This window comes from Hemiscyllium ocellatum, chromosome 39 (genome assembly GCF_020745735.1).
Source record: "Hemiscyllium ocellatum isolate sHemOce1 chromosome 39, sHemOce1.pat.X.cur, whole genome shotgun sequence".
NCBI classification, from domain to species: Eukaryota; Metazoa; Chordata; class Chondrichthyes; order Orectolobiformes; family Hemiscylliidae; genus Hemiscyllium; species Hemiscyllium ocellatum.
The window spans coordinates 19,517,851-19,531,859 of NC_083439.1; the positions used below are offsets into that span (position 1 = coordinate 19,517,851).

Sequence of the window (14,009 nt, forward strand, 5' to 3'; positions counted from 1 at the left end):
TGCCACAGGGAATTGTGTGGGGACACTGGTCAGGCTGAGGGAGATGAAATTAGATGGTAGATTTGGATGAGAAAACATGGGAGGAAGCTCAAATAAAGAGTAAACATCAGCATGGCCTGCCTAGTCCGAATGACCTCTCTTGTATCTTGTCTCTATGCATGTAGCCCCATTAAGGTGATAAAACGAATAATTATAAAACGAAACACACATTGAGTCATGTAAGGTTAGATAAAAATGAGTATTTTTTTTAATGGGAAACCCAGTGTGTCCCGATTGGTGCACTTTCGAGAGCAGAGTGGAAAATCACTGATACTTTGAAAGAAAATGGGAGGAAACTGGAATCTAGCATGTTTAAAAAAAACAATTGGAGGGAGAGGGGAATTTGGGTGTAACATCTCTTTCTTAGTCAAAAATATAAACCGCCCCCATATTAAATGTGAGGAAGGAATCGCCACATCACCATGAATTGAAAAAAAACGAAGAGAATTGGATTGCAGATAAACAATGTCGTGTTACACTGAAGTCTTTCCCAATCTTGGGGGGATCAAAGCGACTTCCTATACGTGCGAACGCTAACGCTGTGATGGAACACGTCAGTGCTCTGCTAGCCAGCACCAAGCTCGATGGAAATGTTTGTTCAAATGCACTGAACGCTTCAAGCGCTAGAGTGCAACCTGTGGCCAGGCTAGTTGGGAGCTAAAGGCGTCTTTCCTTCCCCTCTCAGCATCGAGTGGGGTTCTGCAGCTTCCCCCTTGTTCCTGCCCAGTGCAGAACCACCCGCCCCGTCCAAAGCGGCGTCTCCGTCTGCCTCTCATCCCCCGACCAGACAAAGCTCTTCAGCTCCAGTGCTCATCCTCCAGCAGTGACAGGAGTTTCCCCCCTTCTCTCTCTCTCTCTGCAGTGACTAACACTCAGGGCTGAACCCAGCTCGCAGCCGCTAGATTCCGGTTTCATTTCTGCACCGCGAGTTGGTGAGAAACGGGGAGCCCGGTGAGTACCGAACTGAGGAGGCTACAACTTAGAGGTTTGGCTCACCCCCTCCCCCCTTGCAGGAGGGACGGGGGGTGTGGGGGGGAGGCAGGAAATCCGTTTAACAGAAGTGCCCAACCTTGAACTTCTCTTATTCTGAGCGTCTGCAATAAACGAGCAGCGGAGAGTAATAGTTTTTTGGGGGCGAGACGTTGTAACGTGTGTGTGTGTGAGAAAGTCCCTTGGTGGCTGTGTTTGAAGAGGCAGGAGTGGGAAATGCGAGCATTCCTTGAGCTTCCATGACTATTTAGGAGCTGGCGGTAAAGGCTGCAGTTTGTTGCTGAAGAGGTGAAGCGGTCATTAGCACCGCCTTAACTCTAATTGGCCACTGAGGTTGTGGGCTCGGTAGTTTTGACATGTTGTCTGTACGGTATTCAGCCGGCGGGGCAACACTTCAGATCACTTGGAGCCCATAAACAAAGGCTAATGTTGGAACTTCGGCACCATACCTCTTCACCAAAGTCCACTTACATATGATAATGGCCTTTGGGGAGGTAAGATCATTCTTAGGAGCAGCTGATGGATCATAGGCATCTCATTTTGCATTGCAGTTGCAGAACAGGGTTGCTTTAGCACCATAAAGCCAGGGATACTGGTCATGGAGATGAAGTAAAGCTAAGGAATAGGGAGGGGATGTTCAGATCAAATAGGTTAAGATTCCTTCCACTTATGCCCCTGGGACGTATCTATGGGATCAACATAAAGAAAATGTTACAGTTCTTTACCACGAGTTCCCAGAATACAAAATATACCACCATTGAAGGGGACCAATTAAGGCATTTAAAATGAATTTCAACATATATTTGCTGAACTATATAAAGGGTAAATTGGGTTCAATGGCTGACACGTGTTTTGTTTCATGAGAATGATGAACTAATTGGGGTCTACAGTACTAAATTCCTGTGTACTAAAACGTTTATGAGCACAATCTGTTGCATGGTAGAATTTATGGAGGGGTTGAGATGGCAATATAAACAGTATGTGCAGAATTTGAATACTTTGTTAAGATGATCTCAACTCCCAGATGGCTTGCACTGCAACTTAAACTGTGCTGTGTAACATGCAAATCTTTGTTTTAATTTTTTCCTCATGGTTCGGGAGGAATACTGCAGGCATTTAACTCCATCATCAAATTCTGTGGCATGTGCAGGTGTGCTGAAGTTGAGTCTTATTTTTACAGCATGTTGGAAGGATTTGTTTTAGATTGCGTCAATTATAAATGTGTAGAATTGTGGTCACATGAATGAGCTGCTTTCACTTGGGTCCACTTCTCAAATTATAGTAAATTTAGCACAAATGGAGGCCATTTGAAATTCTAGTTCCTGCCTCTATCCCCATTTCCTTGTGATTTTCTTTCCTCCTCAAGTATTTGTTTAACTTCGTTTTGAAAGTTACAGTCAAAGTTTCTGCGGTTTTTGTGATGTTATCTCAAATCCTCAGTGTTGGGACACATTTCATACAGTCATCTACTCTCCTCCCACCAACTCCATTATACAGATAAGCATTACTTATTCAGACACCCAGATGCTTCTAGATGTCTACAGTTATACTAGTTATATGTCTACAGCTGTACAGTTAATCAGATGGGATTTTTCACAAATCCTTGTGTCTTTAGTTATTACTCTGCTGTTATTCATTGGTAGTTCTATTCTTCACTTTTTGGGCCTACCTTGTCTTGAAGTAAATCATTAGCAGGCTAAGCAATAAGTCCATCTTTTAAATGTTTTGAACATGTTAATGTCTAAATTCTTCTCGTGATGGAGGTTCAACCTAGAACCAAGAAAAAGATAGATGATAGAGCGAAGTATGGTATTGGCTAGATGTTCAACTGTAGAGTACAGTGTAGCACAGCATTTCTTTTATTTTGTATTCTGTGTACAGTTTATAAAATCAATACTTTCTCGAGTTACTACTTTGTCTTATTTCAAAATGAAGTGAGGCTGCCTTTTCTTGGGTAGTGGGTTTTGAAGATTAAGCAACAAATCACATGTAATTCATGTGGATAAATATACATGGATGGTGATTTTCTTCAGTCTTACTCTGATTAGTAAATGATTGAAAATCAGGTGATTTTTGGTGGAATAGACTTGGTCAATGTTTATTACTCATAAGATTTTCCTCTTGTGCTTTTTAGTCATACATTTTGTTAAATTTGAGTTTTGCAATAGAAGTTGACAAATATCTGAATGTTGCAGCAAGTGTGGTTAGTATTGTTAGCACTGAACAGTAATGATGAAAGCTAATTTTCATTTTATATGAATTTGGAAATATAATGCATGGATGTGAAGTATTAACAAGAAGTTCCATGTTCTTCATCAATACACAATCCAATGGGTGAACATTGCAGGGTCAAGACAACATTGAGTTGTAGCAATGCAGTTTAATTGATTTAAAAATGTTACCTCATCCGTGAGAGAGATTACTGTCCTCTGGAACATGAGATTATATTTTCTACAATTTGTTTTGCCATATTTCCATATACAATTCACTGTCTTTTTGCTAGAAGCATAATGTGATGGATACTTAAATGGTCATACTGTCCGTATTGTGCGTTGATGATATTGTTCTTTCTTAGGCTGGATGAAGTGATTATACAATGTAATTTTGTATACCAGTTTGTCAAGTAGGTTTCTAAATATTTTTCTATTCTGGCCCAAACTATCAATATTACTCACTCCTGGTCCAAGTGTAGCACTGCTGTCTGAAAGCTAACTTTCCTTTCGACTGAATGAACAATGGGAAACCTTGCCCCCATGTCATGAAATTTTTAAATCTGCTTGAGAACTGATAGATGAAAAATATCCTCCCTCAGTGCTTAAGTGTATAACTTCATAAGAATATTTTTGTTTCAACATTCGTTTTGATTCCTTTTGATCTGAAAATGGTGGAGTTAAATTGTCTTATCAGTTAATTTGTGTGCATCAGTGAATTAAACTGTCTGGACTGTTTTACCTTCTTCCTGATTTTGTTTTAATCACAGAAACATAGGGAAAGGATTCGGGTATTCAGTCAGTTAGGTGTGTTTTTCCATTCTGTTAGACCAGGGTTGATGTGGACCTCAATTCTACTTACTTTTGTCCTATATCACTCCATTACTATGCCTTATGAAATTAACCCTTCTCAGTCTTGAACATTTAATTGACATAGCCCTATTAAGGAGAGACCTCTACACCTTCATCCACCAGGGCCTCCAAGCCCTCCGCTTTTTCCTCTCCAGATGTCCCCAACAGAACCCTTCCACCGACACTCTCATTTGTTTGGCCGAACTGGTCCTCACCCTTAACAATTTCTCCATTGAATCCTCCCACTTCCTCCAGACCAAAGGGGTAGCCGTGGGCACACGTATGGGCACCAGCTATGCCTGTCTCTTTGTTGGCTACGAAGAACAGTTGATCTTCCGTAATTACACCGGCACCACTCCCCACCTCTTCCTCTGCTACATTGATGACTGCATTGGCGCCACCTCGTGCTCCCGCGGGAAGGTTGAGCAATTCATCGACTTCACCAACACATTCCACCCTGACCTTAAATTTACCTGGACCATCTCTGACACCTCCCTCCCCTTCCTGGACCTCTCCATCTCCATTAATGACGACCGACTTGACACTGACATTTTTTACAAACCCACCGACTCCCACAACTACCTGAATTACACCTCTTCCCACCCTACCGCTTCCAAAAATGCCATCCCGTATTCCCAATTCCTCCGCCTCCGCCGTATCTGCTCTCAGGAGGACCAGTTCCACCACAGAACACACCAGATGGCCTCCTCCTTTAGAGACCGCAATTTCCCTTCCCATGTGGTTAAAGATGCCCTCCAACGCATCTTGTCAACATCCCACACCTCCGCCCTCAGACTCCACCCCTCCAACCATAACAAGGACAGAACGCCCCGGTGCTCACCTTCCACCCTACAAACCTTTGCATAAACCAAATCATCCACCGACATTTCCGCCACCTCCAAAAAGACCCCACCACCAGGGATACATTTCCCTCCCCACTCCTTTCCGTCTTTCCCTCCGTGACTACCTGGTCAGGTCCACACCCCCCTACAACCTACCCTCCCATCCTGGCACTTTCCCCTGCCACCGCAGGAACTGTAAAACCTGCGCCCACACCTCTGCCCTCACCTCTATCCAAGGCCTTAATGAGCCTTCCACATCCATCAAAGTTTTCCCTGCACATCGACTAATATCATTTATTGTATCTGTTACTCCCGATGCGGTCTCCTCTGCATTGGGGAGACTGGGCGCCTCCTAGCAGAGCGCTTTAGGGAACATCTCCGGGACACCCGCACCAATCAACAACACCGCCCCGTGGCCCAACGTTTCATCTCCCCCTCCCACTCTGCCGAGGATATGGAGGCCCTGGGCCTCCTTCACCGCCACTCCCTCACCACCAGACGCCTGGAGGAAGAATGCCTCATCTTTCACCTTGGCACACTTCAATCCCAGGACATCAATGTGGACTTCAACAGTTTCCTCATTTCCCCTTCCCCCACCTCACCCTAGTTCCAAACCTCCAGCTCAGCACTGTCCCCATGACTTGTCTGGACTTGTCCTACCTGCCTATCTCCTTTTCCACCTATCCACTCCACCCTCTCCTCCCTGACCTATCACCTTCATCCCCTCCCCCACTCACCCATTGTACTCTATGCTACTGTCTCCCCACCCCCAACCTCCTCTAGCTTATCTCTCCACGCTTCAGGCTCACTACCTTTATTCCTGATGAAGGGCTTTTGCCCGAAACGTCGATTTCGCTGCTCCTTGGATGCTGCCTTGAACTGCTGTGCTCTTCCAGCACCACTGATCCAGAATCTGGTTTCCAGCATCTGCAGTCATTGTTTTTACCTATTAAGGAGAGAGTTGACCTGTTTATCATATGAAGAGTGCTTCCAGATTTTGTTCCTAAATTATCAGGTTATTACTCCCTTTCCCTTTCCAACATTCTGGATCAACTCACTTGAGGAAAATACTTCTAGTTCATTCTCCCTTGAGCATGTGGGCAATGGCATGAAAAGTGAATTGAATTGATTCGTTTATTCAATATAAAATATGATGAAAAGTTTATAACGTCGCTATGCATTGGCGGTATTCTCATTAACCGAATATAGACAAAAGGAAGATAACTTAAAGTGAATGCAACTTCTCCTTCTCTAGTCCTGCTCTGGGCTTTACCAGACCATGCCATGTCACTGCCAGAGTCCCATTCCAGGCTTCACCAGCCCAAGAAAACATGGCAATAATACAAAAAATAAATTGTAATCTGGACTTTAAAAAATGTTTCTGATTTTTCCTTCAAGTTTTAAATGACAGCTTTAGGATCTCACAATTGAGTAGTTACTACCTTACCACCAAACATTCACATCTCACTGATAGTTCAGCTCACCTTATTTCTACACCACTTCCAATTCTCTTCTCCCTTTCCTGAGAAACTAGCCAGCACAAATTTCTGACACATAGGTGGCTGCGGTTTGTCAGTTGCTTCATCCAATTCTGTCTTCAACACACGCATACTGCACGGACACCAAGCTCCTCAAACTAACGTCCACATAAATCCGCAGCCCCAAACCCCCAGGCTGACCAAATCATCATGCCTGTTCTCAGACCAACTCTCACACCCCTCCAGGCCTTCAGCACTTTACTGTGGAGTTCAGGGACACATATATGACTCGCATGCTTCTGCTAGATGACTGATGCGATGAGGCACACATTCAGCTCTGCATATGCAATGTACCTTTTAGTCCTTGCATTTATTTCTTTCGAAGCACGCAAATATTTGGAGGCGCCTTTTTTTTCATTTGTTTGTGGGATACAGATGTCGCTACTAGAGTCATAGAGATGTACAGCATGGAAACAGACCCTTCAGTCCAACTCGTCCATGCCGACCAGATATCCCAACCCAATCTAGTCCCACCTGCCGGCACCCGGCCCATATCCCTCCAAACCCTTCCTATTCATATACCCACCCAGATGCCTCTTAAATGTTGCACTTGTACCAGCCTCTAGCTCAGCATTTATTGCCCATCTCTAATGGTCCAGATGGCAGTTAAGAATCAACCACATTGCTGGGGGTCTTAAGTCATATGTAGGCAAGATCAGGCCAAGACAACAGTTCCCTCCAAAGTGAGGGAATGGTGAATGGGTATTTCCTGACGTAGACTCTTACTTCCAGATTTTTATCAAATTCAAATTCCATTATCTGACATGATGGGATTCAAAACCAGGTCCCTCGGATGTTACCTTGGCCTCTGAATTAATAGTATCACGATAATACTGCTAGGCCATCACCACCTCCTGTTTATTAAGTTGCTTTTTAGCACAGAAGGAGAGACAGGTAGCTAGTAATGATGAGGAACAATCAAGGGAGCTGAATTCTTGTTGTATGGTGCGTTAACGTAACAGCTCCAACAAGTGTCAGCAGCACACAGGGCAAACATACTGCACGTGCTTTAAGCAAATGGCAACATGAGAGGGGCAGCTAATCTTTAGTGAGGTGGAGGGGGCCATGATAGTTAGGGGATACTGCCACAGTCAATCACAGGTTTGTCTGATTCAATTCAAGGAGTTTGGTCACAGTCAGTCAGGTGTTCAGTTCTACCAGAGTCTGGGGGATGTGTGGTCCTGCCATCCAGAGACTGGGTCATAGGCTAGTCCTGTACAGCAAGTGAAATCTGACCAGGGATTACACTTGTGGAGCCATCTGCCTTGGGATGAGCCATATTTCCTGAATCAGACAAATTGAGGCATTGAGAAATGATGGAAATGTTTGGATAAGTGATTAGTGTTGACACAAGAGCAGGAGAGGTGTCCTCAGTAAGCAAGGAGAAAGCACTGAGGGTTGAAAGGATTAGCAGTTTGGGAGCGTGTGAGAGGCATTGAGTAGACATGGGGTATACATTAGTGACAGTTGCAGTCCATGAGACTTAGTAAGAGGTGTCTGTGGTGGCAGAGTTAGGGCAAGTGGTGGCCCTGTGAACGTGATGTAATAGAGAGAAGAGAGTTGTACTCTCCCTGCAGAGCACAGAAGGTCACTGACCTTCCTGCAGTGCTGCGTGTACCTTTTAAACCCAGGACACTGCACTGCTGGGGAACCATCTGGGTCCAAGCCTCCTGTGGTGATCAGCTGGGAAAAGCTCTATTTCCTCTTCACTAGCCCTCTCGGGTCCCTGTCTGTGAAGCAGGGAGCTGGCCTTCCTCTCTTGGCCATGCTTTCAGTGAAGTGCCACAGGGTAGGGAGCAGTTTCTAGTTTGCACTGTCCAGCTGGACTTTAACTTTAGTTCCAGCCGGAGAAACACCACAAGTTCCTGGCACTTTCACCCTGTCCTGCTGTACAATGCCAAAGAGAAGGACTTTGAAAAGCCCAGCTACATCATTCATGAGGTGAAGAGTGGGTGATTGCGTAAGAAAGGTTTTTCAAGCCATGACCGGCTGGGGGCCATGAATCTCACTCAACAAAGCCCTTTGAAAATGGAAAAATTCCACCCTATAAGTATCCTGGCTAATCAACCTTTTAACTTCAAGAGGATACGATTTACGTTTATACAACCTTGTTTTCTAAGTTCTGATATCATGATAAAATTCCAGTAGGTATGCCCTGAACTGTTCCCCAGGGCAGTATATCTCTTTGCCCCCAGTTTTCTAGGTAGGTCTAAGCAAGCCTCAGCATAATTAAACTATCATTTCCTCACTTTTGAAATCATCTTTTATAATGTAAAATCTGGTCTTTCATTGAAGCTCCTCAATGAAATCGAGTTCTTAGAACTCATAGGAATCATTGGATGAATTCCTTTCCAGGTGCTAAAGGAATGTGTTGAATTCACTATGTACCTTTTCTTGTTGTGCAGCTTGAGTTTGAGCTGGAGTGGATGAATCATTTACAATGTGTGCTGATTCCAGCACAAACATTCTTATGTTGATTCACAGTCAGTCAATTCCTTAATGCTACTCTGCAAGAGAAGTTTCAGCTTTAACACTCTGGTTTGTTCTGTTAACCTCTGTTACGCTGGAAAATGGGTCAAAAGAACTCCAGTTATTCAGAGCTCTTTGAGATATTGTATTTCTGTCTCATTAATTACTTCGATAAAAGCAAAGGGAAACCAAAACGTCATTGTTCCTGATGTCCACAAAGTATTCCAGTTTTTGGCGTTTCCTTTTGTTATTGAAGAATTCAGGGATACTGACAGAGATTCCTTGCTCTAACTCCAGAGCTGTTTAGGTGCACAAAAGACAGTGGACGCAAAACTGTTGAAATCAGAGAGTGCAGGTGTCCAAGTTGTAGTTTTTAAAAGTCTGAGGAAAAAATAAGCCACTGCTTTCTACTGTTTCACAATTAAAAATCACACAATGTCAGGTTATAGTCCAACAGGTTTATTTGGAAGCACTAGCTTTCGGAGCGCTGCTCCTTCATCAGGTTTTGCGGAGTATAAGATTGTAAGACACAGAATTTATAGCAAATGTTTACAGTATGATGGAACTGAAATTATATATTGAAGAACTGAAATTATATATTGGATTGTTTGTTAAGTCTCTCATCTTTTCGAATGACCATGTTGATTTCAGTTCTTTCATATGTAAATCGCAAAACTTTTTTTAAAAGGCTACATTCTCAAGTGAACTTGAACAATTGGTGTCATGTTGGCCCAGATAATGCATTGAAGGTGTGAACTTTCCTGTGTGGGGCTGTCTGTGCCACAATGGTCAGACTGATTCTAATCTAAAAAACGGATTTACAGAATCTTACATGGATTCATGCAGTTTTTGAGTAAAGTTTACTTTGCTCACCTAGGGAAGCTAACTCATTCAATACATTACCTGGGCTGCCATAACACCAATTGTTAAAGTACACTTGAGAATGTAACTTTTAAAAACGTTTTGTTATGAAACAACTGAAACTGACATGGTCATTCTAAAAGATGAGAGACTTAACAAAGAATTCAGGTCTTTTTCAATATATAATTTCAGTTACATCACACTGTAAACTTTTGCTACAAATTACAATCTTATTCTTCACAACCACTTGATGAAGGAGCAGCACTCCGAAAGCTAGAGCTTCAAATAAAGCTGTTGGACTATAATCCGGTGTTGTGTGATTTTTAACTTTGTACACCCCAGTCCAACAGCAGCATCTCCAAATCATGACTACTATTTCACATTTTCATTTTTCTTTTCCTCACAGCCAGAAAGCCCAAATCCAACTCTGTCAGTGAACTGATCCAGTGCCTTTTCGTGGTTATTGGCATGTCCTCATCGCAAACTTCTATATTCCATTCAGGTAAGCTCCAAAGCTTGATATAATTTCAATAAGCAGTGCTGTATTTATTGGTTATTGCCATCACTTTATAAATGAAGTGGTTCAGGCAGGAGGAACACACTCAGGAATTAAATAGTGCTGCATTAAGTTGACGAATGTAGTTTTCAGAGCTTGTAAATAGGTCTGTAAATTAAGATGATAGCTTTCATTAGTCACACCTCTTTATATGGTGAAGATTATATACTGGTGTGATAGTTCAGTGATGGTCATAGGCAGCTAACATTTTTGTATAATTATTAGCAGTAACACTGAGATTAGCCCACATATTAACTGTCTGCTTTTTGGTCAGCAAATGTAATTTGGAGGCTGCTTCAGATAGTTAGTCCATGGTGCTAAGATTATGAGTCTGAGACACTGTTCAAATCACATACACTATCGTCTTTTGCTGGCAGGGTTACATTAAAAAATGGGGGCTGGGCTCATGTCGAACATCGATGCTGGCATGGACCAGTTGGACTGTATGGCTTGTTCTTGTGCTGCTGGTTTGAGGTATTTAAGAACGAGCTGAACATGAAGGAAGCTGACAGTCCTTAAAAGGACCAGAAAACTGACCTTTGGTATAGCAAAGATGAGGGCATGAATAAAAAACTGATGAAATTGGACATCTTGAAATGAGGTAACTGAGGGAGACACTTTAAATAAATATACTGGAATACAGAAGGATACAATGATTAAAAGGTAGACCAGGATTGAGGGGAAAACTAAAAAGTGTAAATAAAGAAATCTGGGTCTGTTATTGGGAATAATTAATTTGGAAGAGAAATAGAAGTGAATTTTCATTGTTTTGTTACAAGTTTGTTACTACTTTTTGTTTGAAACCACAAATTCATTCAAGGCAAAACTAAATTAAGGGAAGAGTTAACATGACTAGAGCTGTGTTTGTTAGATTTTAGAAGCTTCAAATGTATTTTTGCTGATTGGGGCACCTTGGATTGAGACAGTGTTTAAAAATGAGAAACAAATCTTTCAGGAGTAAATTTAGGGAATGCTTCCTAATGCAAAAGGTGGTGGATGTTTGGAACTCTCTTCTGTTAAGCAGCAATTGAGGCTTGATTGATTATTGATTTTTAAAACTGAAACTGAGAACTGTTTGTTTAGTCAGAGACCAAAGAGATACGGAGCAAAGGTTTATTGAGAGTCATATCAGCTATGGTCCGATAGAAAAGCAAACCAGGCTAGAGGGGCCATATGGTCTTCTCCTTTTCAGAAAACTGAATATCTTAGATAACTACTACTTGAGTTCTATTTCCGAATATTTTGACAGCTGACCCACAGCAGTATAATCCTCACCACAATTAGGGCAAGAAGGCAAATTCCAAATTAAACTCCGGCCAGAACAGGCATCAGTCTCCACACTGTTGGCACAAATCTGATCCACATACCATCCAAATCATTAGGCTAACTGATCTGCCAAAGAACTGTGGCAACATACACTTTTCCAGAGCTACGAATAGTGCTGATGGAGGCTTCTATTTTCTTTCCCTCCTCTTACTGACCTGGAACCCCTCCTGCTTTTACCAGCTTATTGGTGTACATTTGATGGATTTGCAGATTGATATTCAATTTTGTTGACCATTTCCTTCAACTTTATGCCCTGGAGCTCTGAACCTGAAACTTCTGCCTCAGAGGCAAGGCTGTGACACACACCTTAACAGACAATATAATAGCCTGCTCCATGAATGCTGAGTCAGGTCAAACAATTTTCCTTACCTTCCTCTTTTGATCTTTGTCAACTAACTTGCAACTGTAATCTGAAGAGTATGGTTGTCAGAACTATAGTATGGTGGCAATTCAGTTTGGGGTTATAATTTGAGGAAGGTTCTGAGGAAGGGTTACTGGATCCAAAATGTTAACTCTGAATTCTCCTCACTGATGCTGCCAAACTTGCTGAGCTTTTTCCTCAACTTCTGTTTTTGTTGGGGTTGTAATTTGTCTTTCTGAAATTAATGTAAGGTAACCAGTTTTGTACTAATACTCTTTAGTATACACAAGAATCAGATTGAGTCCTGAGTCCTGAGTCCTGAGTCCTGAGTCCTGAGTCCTGAGTCCTGAGTCCTGAGTCCTGAGTCCTGAGTCCTGAGTCCTGAGTCCTGAGTCCTGAGTCCTGAGTCCTGAGTCCTGAGTCCTGAGTCCTGAGTCCTGAGTCCTGAGTCCTGAGTCCTGAGTCCTGAGTCCTGAGTCCTGAGTCCTGAGTCCTGAGTCCTGAGTCCTGAGTCCTGAGTCCTGAGTCCTGAGTCCTGAGTCCTGAGTCCTGAGTCCTGAGTCCTGAGTCCTGAGTCCTGAGTCCTACTTCGGCACTCAGCTTGGTAGAAAAACATAGAAGCTTAGGAAATAGGAGAATAGTGGCTTGTTTGAGTCTTCAAGCCTGCTGTCATGCAAAATGATCAGAACTGTCCATACGATACAGAAGTAGAATTAGGCCATTCAGCCCGTTGAGTCTATACCATCATTCGATCATGGCTGATATCTTTCTCAATCTCATTCTCCTGTCTTCTCCCCGTAACCTTTGATCCCCATACTAATCAAGAGCCTATCTATCACTGACTTCGATCCATTTAATAACTGTCTGTAGCATGCATTTCACAGATTCACCACCATCGAGCTGAAGAAATTCCTCCTCATCTCAGTTCGGAAGTGTTGTCCCTTCACTCTGTGGCTATGCCCTTGGGTCCTAGTCTGGCCTACAAGTGGGTACACTTCTCCACATCCATTGTATCCAAGTCTTCATGAGATCATTCTCTCATCCTTCTAAACTCCATCCCGTACAGACCCAGAGCCCTTGAATGTTTCTCACATGACAAGCCTTTCATCCCCGGGATCATTCTTGTGAACCTCCTCTGGATCCCCTCCAATGTCAGCACAACCTTCCTTAAATTTGGGGCCCAAAACTGCACGCAATATTTCAAATGCGATCTGACCAGAGCTGTATACACCCTCAGCAGTATAACCCTGCTGCAGTATTCTATCCATTTTGAAATGAATGCTAACATTACATTTGCCTTACAAACTGCCAACTGAACCGTCATATTAACTTTAAGAGAATCCAGAACTAGGACTCCTCAGTATCTTTTTGCTTCAGATTTCTGTAGGCTTTCCCCATTTAGAAAATAATTTACATTTCTATTCTTCCTACCAAAGCGCACAACCTCACACTTTCCCACATTGCAGATTTGATTAGATTCCCTACAGCATGGAAACGGGCCCTTCAGTCCAACCAGTCCACACCGACCCTCTGAAGAGTAACCCACCCAGACCCATTTCCCTCTGACTAATGCAACTAACACTATGGGCAATTTAGCATGGCCAAGTCACCTGACCTGCATATCTTTGCACTGTGGGAGGAAACTGGAGCACCCAGAGGAAACCCACACAGACACTTGGAGAATGTGCAAACTCCACACAGACAGTCACCCAAGGTTGGAACTGAACCTGGGACCCTGGCAGTGCTAACCACTGAGCCACTGTGCTGCCCCAGATTGTATTCCATCTGCCACTACTTTGCCCACTATCCGAGCCTGTCCAAGTCTTTCTCAGTCTCCCTGCCTCCTCAACATAACCTGTTTCTCCACCTATCTTTGTGCTATCTAAATGTGATCACTCAATTCAGTACCATGTTCCTGCATTCTCCCCATAACTATTGATCCCTTTATCCCTAAGAATTATATCT

The 14,009-nt window shown here is 43.0% G+C and overlaps 1 protein-coding gene across 2 annotated transcripts in view; it reads left to right on the forward strand.

The window, feature by feature from the left end:
- Window positions 1-590: 590 nt before the first annotated feature.
- atp8b4 (ATPase phospholipid transporting 8B4) overlaps window positions 591-14,009 on the forward strand; it is a 258,094-nt gene continuing 244,675 nt past the window's right edge. For both annotated transcript variants that reach the window (XM_060853370.1, XM_060853371.1), the window contains exons 1-2: window positions 591-990; window positions 10,208-10,303. The gene's annotated coding sequence lies outside the window, so the exon portion shown is untranslated. The remainder of the gene's footprint in view (window positions 991-10,207; window positions 10,304-14,009) is intronic.